General features: G+C 36.6%; 1 protein-coding gene across 1 annotated transcript in view; it reads left to right on the forward strand.

Annotated features, from left to right (window-relative positions):
- The first annotated feature begins 908 nt into the window (after positions 1-908).
- LOC135196357 (protein tramtrack, alpha isoform-like) overlaps positions 909-12,879 on the forward strand; it is a 215,329-nt gene continuing 203,358 nt past the window's right edge. The window contains exon 1 of the mRNA XM_064223133.1: positions 909-1,802. The gene's annotated coding sequence lies outside the window, so the exon portion shown is untranslated. The remainder of the gene's footprint in view (positions 1,803-12,879) is intronic.

Here is a 12,879-nt window from a genome sequence, read left to right on the forward strand (position 1 = left end):
CTTTGTCCTGCGGGGCATTTAATGCCAACCCTTTTGTATATACCCTCATTTACCCTCGGGGCATCGTTGCCCGTAAGTGGTCATCTAAAGCCTTTCGCAGAGAAAGAAACCAATTCTTCCATATTCTTAAGAAGCATTTCGTATGCAAATAGAATTGCCTACAAATTCATTAAGTGAGGTTGAAAAGAGTATTGAGACACTTTGAAAAGGAGTTAGTACTAGCTTTCGTTTTATCCTTCGTTTGTTCCCACAGCGCTGTTTATAAAGGTAATATGAGTTTGCTTAGCAACTAGAGAGAGACGCTGTTTGCTCCTTTGATTTTTCATTGTGACTAGTGTTGTCATCTTCAGAGTTTAAGAGCAAGGCAATCTTCAACATTAAGGGCAGGACGTTACATCAGAGAGAGCAAGTGTCGTACATTAAATTTTCATTCAACATTTGTCCATTTCTCCCTCCGAAATGAGTGTGTGTATGTTTGTGTGTGACTGTAGTAGCGGTAGTACCCTGCCACCTTCTGTGCCTTCCTTACGAAACAACAATAGCATTGGAGTGTTTGTGTCGCTTTTTATATCGCAATACCTCTCTCTCTCTCTCTCTCTCTCACTGTTTTTTTCTTTCTGTCTTTTCTCTTTTTTTTGACGCTGGACCGAGGACGTGAATGACCCTGCAACTTCTCCTTCTTCTGCAAGGCAGAGCGCTGAATCCTCGCAACATCTCTCTCTCTCTCTCTCTCGGCTCGAAAGTCTGTTGCATTTAGAGCAAGTGTCATGGCTCATGGCTGGCTGGGAAGTTAACAGGGGTAGTGTGTGTGTGTGTGTATGTCTGTGTGTGTGAGTCCTGCCGTGGCCGCTAGGGGGCTACGCCACACTGTAATTTGTTCCTCCTCTACCAGAAAGAGAGGTGGAGGAGGTAGTGGTAGTGGAGAGAGTCCCAGTCTGTCGGGCCCCAGCCACAGTGAGGAGGTGCGAGAGACCAGGGTTCCGCTATGTAAATACCGACTTTGAGCTGATCGGTCGTGGAGTTTCTTGGGCTCCGCGCTTAGTCCAACTTTTCTCTCCCTGCTAAAGAGGTGTATACTACTAGTACTACTACCACCACTACTTTTACTACATTTTTTGGTGAATCCCTGTTTTAGGTTTTTTAAACCGGGGGTTTGGGGAAAAAAAAAGTTAAGGAAAAAAGAGAGAGAAGAGGAAGAATAATAATTCCCCCTATATATATTTTATATTATATATATATTTATATTATGTATCCGTATTTATTGAATCGTAAAAAGATGAAATTTGTGATAGCCTCTCTATGATGGTCCGTAGGATATGTATCTGTCTCTGCATGGATTTAGCGGTGAATTGTCGCGGCCCTGTTTGGCTGAAGGAGTTTCTTACGAGACTAATTTTGGAAAAAAGTTCTTCAGTCTTCGTTGTCTCAGTGTGATATGCGATAGTGTCTTAGTGTGACTCGGTTGTGGAAATCTCTTAAAACGAAATCAGAACACGTAAAGTGACCGACAAAATAAAATTTTATAGATATATAATAAAGAAAAGGAGACGTTATGAAAATACGAAAGCCAAGTTTCTTCATGATTTATGATCGCATTTGGTGAAAACCTCCGTTAAGCAATGAGTTGAAAGGAAATGAATCATACAAACTATACAAAGAATGGAAAATCTTGTTTTTGTCGTTAAAGAGAGTTTTTATGAAATGATATCCTTAAAATGAAAGCATCTTCGAGACTACTGCTACTACTACCACTACTAAATCAGTGCGCATGAGATAATACTGAAGGACCCATTATTACCCAGGTGAGTTGACTTTTATGGGTTTGGGGACAGGTACAGGAAGCCTCCTTGGGTTGATAAGTAATTATATATATATATATATATATTATGTATATATATATATATATATATATTTTTAGTATATTGTTTCTGTGTATTTATGAAGTTCAATAATTTACGAATTTTACCTTTTACAACTAAGTCCGCTACTACTACTATCAGTACTACCAACAGTACTATTATTCACATCTTCCCTAACTCATTCATTAATTCTACATTCCACTAATGAAAATATTTTGACATTTATACTGCTATTACGGTTTTGGAACTGACACCACAGTGATATTGCTCATACGTGATTAGGCCTAGTGCTTACAATATTCTCCTTGCCTCCAATCAGTGCCATTACGTTATCGTATATTTTAATTCGCGCCCGTCATCAACTAATCTCCCGTCATGTGTCATATAATGTCATTTCGCCAGAGGAAGGAGGAACAATAAGGGGTCATGCCCTTCGTAATTCCCATTTCTCAGACAAAAGGTTTAATACCCATCATCCGGGGACATATAGCTTTCTCTCCGTTGTTTGCGTTGAAGAATAATTTTAATATAAATATAACATCCTACGATTCCACTATCATCAGAATTCGAGCAATATCCAATGTTCACTTCCTATTTAATATTCCCCATGAGGACGACGTTCCCCCCAAATTTTCTGTTACCTCGTGTTGTGGCCTCTCTGCCATATTGGGGAGTTATTTATAAATACTTCGACCATTTTTGTCTTTCTTCACCCCCTCCCCCCCCCCTTCCTCCATCACCTTTCCTTCCTTACCGTTGTCTTCTCAGGCCACAATGAGAAGTTTCTCATTTTAATGTATACGTGATATTGCTACTTGTGTATTGATGTTACTTTTGCATTCCTTCAATAAACTTCCTAAGTTTAGGTTTGGTGTTCTAGAAAAAGTGGTATCTTCAACAGCTGTGGGGAAGACTATATTCGGGTTCACTATTTAGGGAGAGAGAGAGAGAGTGTGAGAGAGATAAAATAAATCAAATACTGTCCTGGCTTAAGAATTCCCCATCCGTAAAGTTTAGCTTAGACTAACTTGAAACACTCCACAGAAGGACAGTTTATTATTAAACGAGTATAGGCCTATTGAAAAAGCTCCATAGATTATTATTATTATTATTATTATTATTATTATTATTATTATTAAGAAGACGAACCCCATTCATATGGAACAAGCCCAAGGGGCCGTTGAGTTCAAAACTAATCTTCCAAAGAACATGACAATAAGGACAATTTATCCAAACGAGAGAAGGTAGGCTTCTTACTCTAATAATAAATCAAGAGAAAGAACGGCAGTTTTAACTGATAAAGGATATGTTGTCATATTATTAGTATACATAAAATAAATCGTTAACTAGCAGCATTTGCAACAGCAGCGTGGTTTAAATGGCCAAGGACCTCGAGCGAGGAAGAACTCCGTCCAGAAATGCGCGTGTCATCACAGAGCCATGGACAGGGGAGCCAGCGAAGTGAATGAACTGTGTAGTAGCGGTAATTTGCGTCCGGTGCGGTGTGTGTCTGTGTGTGTGTGTGTGTGCTCCCTGGTGTGATGGTGGTGGTAGCGGTGGTAGAGGTAGTGGCTGTTGCCTTGACACGCTGTGAATGGCTTTTTCAAATCGGAATTATAAATAGTTCCCTGCCTCCTCCAGCTCAATACATAACTGGGAGAGACTTGCTTGGGTGGGTGGGTGATGATTTCACGTATCCTGATTTGTTATATTTTTATTTTATAATAATATTAAAGGGTGTCCTGTTGCTATAAAAGTATTAATGTCTGGATTCTCACAACCTCGAGGGAAACATGTCTAGATTACTTATTTAAACCAACGTTTGATTTTGGGACTGATTTAGTTAAACTCGAATGTTGCATTGTTATTCTTATAGTTAGAACTGCAATGACTTTAGGTTTGGGTAAAGGTAACAGCGTTTCCAAAAATAAATGACAATGAAAAATGCAAGTTATTGTTTGTGTTGATGCAGACCGTTTGCTTTTATATTGAAACGTGTCCGTTATACATTGTTTGACGTTTTTTTTTTTATTAGCATATTGTCTTTTTTATTAGGGTAGGTCGTCATTTGTAACTTTGATAACACTTGTGAATTAAATACGAGCATACACAGGTGCGTAAACTATGTGATTGTTTCAGCTATTAGCTTGTGATGAAGGCATTAATATATGTTTTAGCTATTAACATGTGATGAAGGCATTATTATATGTTTTAGCTATTAACATGTGATGAAGGCATTGATATATTACCCATGAATTTGTAGTCGATCTCTGCTTATTGTCGTTCAATGACATATACTCTTCGAACTATTATCTGTATAATTAACGACTTCAAATCATTCTCAAGGTCTGGAACTCACCGAAAATCACTTCGGCGTCAGATAATAATAATTTCAATATTTGACTTGACGTTGATGAAAGCAATTTATACCTGGCTACGCAAAACCACGAAGGCAGAAGAAAACGGTTGATGATATAATCCGCCGAGTGTGTGTGTGTGTGTGTAACCTTGAGCGAGAAAATGAGTTATAGTGCCTTGCAATTCACGCAGGAATTGACGAGTTATGAAAGCGTGGTTACCTTTTGAGAAATCCTATCTCTCTCTCTCTCTCTCTCTCTCTCTCTTCTCTCTCTCTCTCTCTTCTGAGGACTGATGACGCCTTGCGAAAGACAGGGAGTCGAGCGTAGGAGTTTTTTTCCTGGCTTAGGAGTCACAGAAGGTAGGAAATTTTCTCGCGGGGTCCCTTAAGTGGGATTGCTGGTTCCCTCGTTGTTTCCTCACAGCACACGTGTTGAATTTAGCAGCGATTCTTTCAGTTTATAGCAGCGACTTTTGGGTTTCGTTTATTTAAAAAAAAAAATAGTGTGTTTTCATATGAGTTCATTATAGTGATGTCCTTCAAGTTTGCTTAAGAAAATAGTTTGCGTGTTCACATGCGAGTGACTTCATTTTCCCCATTATGCCATCCGGCAGGTTTTTAGCTTAGCAGTCTGCTCTGGTATCATGTTTATTAGTAACTGTGCCACCGAATGCACACGCCGGGAAAGTAAATTGTAAACACATGAGAGACAATGGTATCAAGGTTTAAATCTATGTTGCAGATTCAGGACAGAGAGGAATTGTGGCATAGTGTTAGAATAGTATATGTATATACGTATGTGTGTACATATGCATTCCCGCTAACATCGATGCTTTCCATTGAACATTCGTCATTTACCGTAGTCTCGGGGGATGGATACGTGTTAGTGAGTTGAGTAAAAAAAAAAAAAAATCGACAGTCACTTCACAGTAATCAAAGGAAATGTGAACGCCTTCTTCTTTTGCTATATAATTCAGAAGTTTCGTCAGCGGACGTGATGTCTATTTGGCTCTGCAGAAAATGGGCCTGGGGGAGGGTGGGGGGAAAGGGGAAGGGAAGGGGAAGAGGTAAGGGGAGGAGGAGGGGGGTTGATTGTGAGGTCCTTTTGCAGCCATTGAAAGTGTTGCCGAAACCGCCAAAAAGGATGCAACACCAGTATCACTTAAGGTTGCGAAATTATCCACCGCCACCCCCTACCTCCGCCCCCCTTCCCATGAGCATCCACTACCCCTTACGTGTCACCTCCTCCTACTCCTTATATACATGGATTTTCTCCTCCGTCCTTTCCTACGTGTTTATCTCTCTCTCTCTATTCTCGTTTCTCATTTCATTTCTTCCTAACTTTCTCTATCCTTTATTCTGCCCTTATCTCTATTCTTCCACTATTCCCTTTTTTCCTCTTGTTTTCCCTCGACTTTTCCTTCCTCCCTCCCAGTCCTGAATGCTTACGGTTTCTTCCTCTCCCCCCCCCCCCCCAACCCCTGGCACCCCCCCCCCCCCCCTCCCCCGTAACAGACGATGGGCCTACATTCGTGTGCCGGAAGAAAAGTTTCCTGTGATTTGAATATGTTTTGTCCCCCTCGCCGGAAGAGGTCGTGTCCTGTGGAAGAGAGAGAGAGAGAGAGAGAGAAAGAGAGATAAAGAGAAACGGCGGCGGGTGTACAGGAGCGCATGCGCCGTCTCTCTCTCTCTCTCTCGCTCTCTCTAAAAAAAAAAAGGTACCTTTATATCCTTATTCGTGAATGCTAAACAATTGCAACTTAGCTGTCGTGTACTTGGTGAACGTGCTCTCTCTCTCTCTCTCTCTCTCTCTCTCTCTCAGTTAGTAGTCCTTTATATCCTTATTCGTGAAAGCTCAACAATTGTAACTTAACTGTCGTGTTGTATTAGATGAACATTCTCTCTCTCTCTCTCTCTCTCTCTTGAAAAAAAGAGATTAGCATTTTATCCCTGCTCGTGAAAGCTCAATTCTCTCTCTCTCTCTCTCTCTCAAATAAAATAACTTTTTAGCCTGATTCGTAAATGCCCAAGGATGATAGATATTGATTTACTCGTAGTCAGTAGGAATACTTATTACAATTTCGTTTTGCCAGTGAAATGAGTATATAACAGTTTTGTCTCCAAAGCTTAGCGCATCAAATATTGACAGTTTCAAGTACATTTTTTTCAATTTAATTTCGATTTTCGGTCGATTACTAGACTTCAATGTCTCTGTTAATGTTCAGTTCTTTGCTAGGAACTCTGCAAGACGAATTAAATTCAGTTAAACGTGATATTGTAGTGCAGGCTACGTAAGACGCTTGGGTTCGATCTTTTGACCTGATAGCATGTTCATAAATCTTTGTAGTGGCCATGTTTATCGTAGCTCAACTAGGAGAGGTTGGCCTTTCTTATATTTCATTACTGGCCTTTTTTTATATGTATCTAAGAAATAGAGAGGATATAGCACTCGCCATGACCGTAAGAAAGATGAACTCTTTCGATAAAACTCGCTCCAAATATCTTTTTGTCTTTTGCTGTACCTGCGATTATTGCCAGCTTCTTTTGCATATTGCCCTCATCTCTCTCTCTCTCTCTCTCTCTCTCTCTCTCTCTCTCTCTCTCTCTCTCTCTCTCTCTCTCGTTTCTCCTGCATCGAAGTGGCCACCACATGTACTAAGAGACCATCCCTTCTCTTCCAAAGACGCTTTTGTAATTTATTAGTTTGATTTCAGTACCTGATTTTTTTTTTTTTTTTTTTTTTTTTTTTTTTGTTCTTAGATCTCCGTTCTCAGAAATCGCAAACTTTCGAACTTCGTTGAATTTGTTGCAAGTGGTTGGGTACCTTTTGCGGCCTTAGCTTTTTTCTGGGAATTATATAGTATGTGTGAGTGAACCCTTGGTCTTAATGGTGTATTTCTATCAAATACATACTAGAATAACGTCAAAACAATAACAAGGGCAGTGTGTGGGCATCGTATAGATATAGAAAGTATGTAAGTGTCTGCTGAGTCCTTGGGATATACAGGGGTTTTGGTATGCCCTGTATAGTTTCTCTTGAGTCTGAATATAGTGCAAGACTAAAAACTGGCAAATCAAACGAGTAGTTGCTGAATAAGATATGCGAATCTAATAGTGACTATTTTTTTTTTTACGAAAGATGATACATTCATATAGCGAAAACCTATAATGCTTTACAGACACGAATCATGATATGAAACTATATCTTAGGAGATTTTGTAGATATGAAATAAAGCTTTAGGAAGAACGTATGGAATTGGGTGGAAGGAGATAGGAATGATGCAAGCAATGAATTCACGAGTTTCCTTGTGGGATTTTATAAAAAATTATTAGGAAATGGTTTGGACATGTCCTTAGGATCCTCCTTACCCCGGAGCCACCCTCATGAGAACCGTGAGAAGGGCGGGTCTGGATGATTGGAGATTGGTGGAAGTGAATGCACAAAAAGACGCGAGTAACGTGGTTTCACAAGTTCTTTTGTGCAACATGGCCTCGATAGCGATAAATACATGTAGCATAGCATATATATACCTATATATATATATATATATATATATATATATATATATATATATATATATATATATATATATATATAGCTCTTTATATAATTCATTACTTGAGCATTATTACTGTTTTGTTACCATATTAGCGATGACGGTTGTTATTAAAAATCTGCAATAACTCCTCAAGGTTTATTTTATTCTGACGACCATCATATTATTTTTTTTATGTCTTTCCTTTCTAGAGGTGCAGTTCTGTAGTTTCTCGCTAATATATAATACACATTTTATTTAACGGTTTTCGATTCAAAATATGCTATACTTCTTGCTTGCTGTAAAATGTTACAGAAAAGTATTAGTTTCAATGGGATGATGGTCTGATTTCAGAAATTGTGCAAGAGTTCTATTTACTGTTTGTCTCTTCGTAAAGACAAATATATTTTGGTGTTTTTTCCTATATTTTATGTACAAAAACTTCACTTACTCTAAACCGACGAAGCTTAAAGCGAACGCGTTTTATTTTTATTTAACCATATTTTTCCTTGAAACCTCAGCGGATCAGAGGTTACGAAACTTGGCCTAACGTTGTGCTGTTCGAGCGATTCAAAAGTCTGCTCATTATATCCAAGGCGAATTGAGGCTTGTAGCCACGCCCTCTCTCTCTCTCTCTCTCTCTCTCTCTCTCTCTCTCTCTCTCTCTCTTCGCTTGTTATTTAGCCCTTGTTGGCCGCCATTTTTTTCTTCTTGTAGTGATATAGGAAACTATACATTTGGAAATATATAAGTTGTTTTTGTATTTTCATTTGACTCAAAGAAATAGGGTTGAGGTCTCGCCTTTACGTTAATGAAGGAATTAAGGGTATTTTTTGCCCTTTATTAAAGAACAAACTGTGGGAACATATGGACCAAGTTTATTTTTCCCTTTTGGAAGATTTTCTGTCGAGTTTTCTTTGTACAACCGATTGTCATTTCCACTGATCGTTCTCCTGTTTTCAGTATAACTCGTTTTGTTGTTTTCAATATATTTCGTTTTTTTCAATGTATTTCCTTTTCTTATTTTCAATATATTTCGTTTTTTTTATTTTCAATATATTTCGTTTTCTGGTTTACCAATATATTTCGTTTCTGGTTTTTAATGCGTCTCTTTCTCTCGTTTTTAATGTATTAGTGAAGGATTGTACCCATTTTTATCTTTTTATTAAAGTGCAATTTTTGAGCAAAGGATATTTTTTCTTTAATGCACCTTCATAGGAACAAAATTACCTTCCACTTTGATAAACACAATGTTCAGCCAAATATCCTATTTTCTCAAACGAAATATCCTATTTTCTCTAACCAGAATATCCTATTTTCTTTTAGCAATTATTCCCATTCCTTCTTGTTATCCGTTTCCTATTTCAATGTCTTAGTGCCATTTTTTAAGATAAGGACAACAGAGAACTTACATTGTCATTGTTAAGTGTTTTAGGATATATTAGCATAAATGGAAAAGGACAGCAGAGAATTTACTTCGTCATTGTTAAGTGTTTTAGGATATATTAGCATAAATGGAATGACAATGATGGCAATGCTTAAAGTTACGCCTTTAGTTATGCAGGTGAAAGATGGGTCCTATAGTAAATTACAGAGGATAACAGGAATTTATTGGTATTTTGATGCAAAACAGTTCTTAAAAATAAGGGGAATTATGTGTTTAAGAACATAGCTTATATGCCAATTGAACAGTTAAAAAGAGTTTAATTAGGAACGTGGATTAGATAATATCGTAAAACTGTTAAGTAAACTGAACTAAAAACAAATTAAGATTAATATTTATTATTACTATTATTAATAAGTCAGCCGCGACACGAGCAAAACTGTTAAAGAAGTATAGAGTTCCTAACAGCAACGAACGTATATAGAACGCACCTTTATTTTCACAACAAAAATAAAAAAATATTAATTTTTTGCTTCCTTTAATTATGGCCATTTTATGCTTCTAAACCATGAAATTAACGGCTTTGCGGTTTTACTCGCTGTTATTTGGGTCTTGGAGACGTTATCCTGAGTGTGTGTGTGTATATATATATATATATATGTGTGTGTGTGTATATAGATATATATATATATATATATATATATATATATATATATATATATATATATATATATATATATATATAAACACACACTCAGGATAAGTTCTTGAACAGACCCAAAATAATATATATATATTATTATATATATATATATATATATATATATATATATATATATATATATATATTTTATTATAATATTTAAACATTAAACATAAACTCGGTTACTGTCTTTTTTATTTATGCAAAATTTCACCGTAACACACATCTGAATTTCCGCAACGTTGAACTTTCGGATCGTCAAGTAATGCAGATTGCATGCACACAAGCAAGCAAGCAAGGAAGGGAGCGAGCGAGGTGCCCGTTAGCTACCAAAATTACAGGAAGAAGCACATACGTAGGGTTACAAGCAAACCACAAGGAGCCACCAGCTGCCTTGCTTGCTTGTTTGCTGCCTGCTTGCTTGCTTGCTTGTGCTGGGAGTCAATGTCCCAGTCAGTCTTCAGGGCACTCGTTGTTGACGTGTTCCCCTTAGGGTTAGGTATTATTGTGTTATCACACGGAGGAGGAGGAGGAGGAGGAGGAGGAGGAGGGGAGGAGGAGGAGGAGGAGGCCTGAAAGTTGTGAAAATCTTGTGGAGGGATTTCTAAGGGTTTCTTTTGATTTGTTTGTTGTATGTCACCAGATATTTCGTCTTCATGAGCTTGATTTGTGTATTTAACTAACCTGCGTGTGTATATGTATGTTTGTGTGTATATATACATATGTATATAATATACATAATGTATATAGGTATATGTAGATATATTATAGATATATATATGTGTTTGTGTGTATTTATATATATATATATGTCTATATCTATCGAATATCTAGTTTTATCTATCTATCTATGTGTATAATATATATATATATATATATATATATATATATATATATATATATGTGAACATAAGAGCTTTATAATCTGACGAGTACTAGAGAGAGTATACGTGTAATACAATACCATCCGGCCGTCTGTTATTATACGAGTAGGCCTATAGGAACCCCAGTTTTTTTTTTTTTTTTTTTTTACATTATTTTACATTACTTCATATACATACACTACTCCCGTGACTTCATACATATGTATTTATTCACCCAAACCAATCATGTATGTGTGTTTGTTCATATGCGGTATGTTTTGACTTGCCTCGCTATTACAAGAGTAGTAGCGAGGAAAAGGAATTTTATATAAAGTTATTCTTCAATAGTTTTCTTACTTTAGCTTATTTTCGGAAAAAATAAGTTTAGTTTTCGTGAGATATGTTATTCATATTATAAGCGACAAAATAAGCTCATTATTTCGTTTTTTTAGTAAGATGAGGGTAATGTCCTTGTTACGATAAGTATTATTTAAAACTCTTTTTATTTTTAAATGTTAATCTTCATTTTTCTAGTGGTACTGGATTTGGTATTTTTGTCTTTAAAGCAGTTAAAAAAAAATTTTTTTTTTTTTTTAGGAATGCTCCTTGATTGTGGTGACGTATAAAAAATGTGCATAATTATCTAATTACCGGATAATTGTTTGGCGATTTCTGATTTAAGGGAGAGAGGATTGCATAAGCACAACCAGTCCGCCATATGTAATTTTTTTTCTGTCTTTGTATATATTTTATAATCATTGATATTATTGATCATATTTACATTTATTGTTTAACCTATTGACAAAGTAAAAGCGTCATCATTCGATATATTTACCGATACGTTTGACGAACGCAAACAAAAGGTCTGAATCGTCAGCTGTAAGGGAAGTCCAAGTAATTCGTTGAGTTGCAGCTGAAGGAAGCAGATATCCCCATGACGATTGCCTTGGAACTTTCACACGTAATGAGGCGAGGCGATGATGAAAGTTGATGCAATAAACGTAATTATAGAAAACCATACCTTGACTAGGAGTATAGAAGGTGAGTGATCACTCCTTGTGCGGCATTGAAGTTTCTCTCCTCTTATTTTTTTTCATATATATATATATATATATATATATAATATATATATATTTTATATATATATATATATATATAGAGAGAGAGAGAGAGAGAGAGAGAGAGAGAGAGAGAGAGAGAGAGAGAGAGAGAGAGAGATATATATATATATATATATATATATCTATCTATCTATCTATATATCATATATATATATATATATATATAGTATATATATATAAATATAGATACATTTAATCGTAGAAGTTAATTTTGTATTATAACAAAAGAGAGTATCTATTTTCACTGTTTATACTATGGAACATCGTACCTAACTGTAGGAGTATTCCCGTTTTTGGTGTGTGTGTTTTTTTTTTTTTTTATTCACCTGCAGGGACAGGAAATGTTTTTGTACCGGTGCTTGCGGAATGTTTGAAGACAAAAGTGATGTCAACAGGTGCTGATATTTTCTCTGTTATTTATTTATTCATTTTCAGTTCAAGTTTCTCAGTTAAATCTCTCGACTCTTTCGCGTGTACTGATATGAATCGCTATTTGCAGTTTGCGTTTTGTAGCTAAAGGTTGTTATTAAAAGAATTTTGTATTTATATATATATAAATATATATATATATATATATGTCTATATATATATATGTATATATAAAACATTATTTTCCTTCTTAGGCCTACCAATGCTACGCTATATCTAATAAGATAACTTTTGCCTCTGAGAACTGGCTAAAATGCATCTGAATGTCCTAAAAAAAAAAAAAAGGAGAGGGGGGAGGGGAGGGGAAGGGGAGGGGAGGGGAGGCGGGAGGGGGACAAAACGACAATGACAAAAGCAAACAATAAGCAGAGGAGCCTTTGTGAAAGAGAAGAAGAAGAAGAAGAAGAATAGGGGGATAGCCTACGGACAAAGGGTTTCCTTAAGTACCTTTTCGCGGTATCAACGCCCGCCCTATCCCATGTGCCGCAGCCATATAATTCTTCAAGAGTTAGCGACGATCATGCCTTGAGCTGCTAACCTCCTCCTCCTCCTCCTCCTCCTCCTCCTCCTCCTCGTTCTCTTTAAATTCTGACTGGTGGGACTTTAAACGTACCATTGTCTCTCT

The sequence above is a fragment of the Macrobrachium nipponense genome, chromosome 17, assembly GCF_015104395.2.
Source record: "Macrobrachium nipponense isolate FS-2020 chromosome 17, ASM1510439v2, whole genome shotgun sequence".
Taxonomy (NCBI): Eukaryota; Metazoa; Arthropoda; class Malacostraca; order Decapoda; family Palaemonidae; genus Macrobrachium; species Macrobrachium nipponense.